The following is a 1,617-nucleotide window of genomic DNA, read 5'->3' on the forward strand; positions in this document are numbered from 1 at the left end:
AAATAATCAACAACTGAAAAACTCAAACCAATGAACAAAGACATTTTGTGACTTGAACATCCATTAACTATAACAGGAGCTAAGTACCTAATTTGATGAGTGCCATATGGAGTATTTGCAGTTTAATCTTTGGGAATATAAAAGGAACATTTAAGCTAGGGACAGAAGTTACACATCAACCAGTTTAAATGAACAGAAACTGATTTAAATCTGTAACAGAATATAAGTTCAGTGCACATAAACTGTGACAGCTGAAAAGTATGTCTGTGTGATAAAGGTGCTTGCTGAAGGCTCTATGAAGATTAGACCAAGTGTTTTTCTGTATTTGTTTAGATATTAAGCTATATGTTGTTGCTAAGAGCCTAATTATGATTTAAGATGTAGTGAGGCCTTGTATAAAGTAAGGCCTAGTAAATTTAGCAAAGCCTTAAAGTAGTAAGGCCCTGTGGCATAGTTAAAATTACCTTATCAAAGGAATGCAAGGCTTGTACTGCTATTGGTCAGTCTAAGGACAGTTGAAGTAAAAGGAATCTGAGTGGTCGTACGTTATCAGTACCATTCAGAAGCTATAAATTAGTTGGAATATCTGGAAACCATTCTGAAGGAAGATACAGCTCTGTGAAAAGGATTAGTTAGCTGTTGCCTGGATCAGTAGGTGCGTGGATCTCAAGGAGCCCAAGAACTTAATTCAAGGGTCCTTCCCGGTACCCCTCAGACAGCACTCATCGGGGACGCCCAACTCCACTGAACTTTGTGGAAAGAGAAACTTGTTGTACAACAGGCATCACAGGGGACTGCCGATAAGTTGCCGATGTGAATTGTTCTTGTCTGTCATTGTTTGTCTTATTACTACGCATAGTTGTGTTTTTGTTAAGTCAATAAACCTTTCTTACCTTTCCACCCCCAACCATACTCTCAATCCCAAACCCTCTGCAGGCGGCTGGGACAATAAACCAGTTTCAAAATGACTGAAACCAGTTTGAGATAAACCTGGTTGAATGTAGTATCAGACTGAGCTCAACTGATTGAGCTCAAACTAGTTTATGAAACTTTTGTCCCAGACCCCTTCATGGTTTAAGTTAAACCAGAGTCTCCCAGCATCCTTATCTGCTCCAACAGAGTAGGGCTGGCCCTACCCCACTCCTGACTAGACAGAGCAGGGGGCAGAGTAGAGGCAGGGGTGTGGCCAAAGGCTGCCCCCCCCAAGGCAAAGGGGTCAGAGGGGTTTGTTCCCCCCTCCATTCCCTGCCCCACCATCATGGACCTGCCAGGCATTTTTAGCTCCCAGCCCCAGCAGTGGGCTGAAGTGAACTGGCCAGGGTTGGGGTTTAATGGACCTAAGCTGGGATCCTCCTGGCACTCCCCTCTCACTGACACAGCGGCAGGGGCAGGGGCATGGCAAGAAGCTGGAGAGCATTGGCCCCTGAGGCAGAAGGGGAAGGGAGGAGGTTTATTCCCCCCTCTTCCCCGTCTGTCCTGGGGAACTGCATCCAAGGCTGGCCTCTGACTGTGCCCCCACCCCTGCCACTGGAGCAGGGTCCTCCTGGCACTCCCCCCTTGCTGTCACAGTGGCAGGGGTGGGAGCTTGGCCAGGCCCCAGGGGCGGCACACCTAGAC

This window comes from Gavialis gangeticus, unplaced genomic scaffold, assembly GCF_001723915.1.
Source record: "Gavialis gangeticus isolate Ggan-Ray unplaced genomic scaffold, GavGan_comp1, whole genome shotgun sequence".
Taxonomy (NCBI): domain Eukaryota; kingdom Metazoa; phylum Chordata; order Crocodylia; family Gavialidae; genus Gavialis; species Gavialis gangeticus.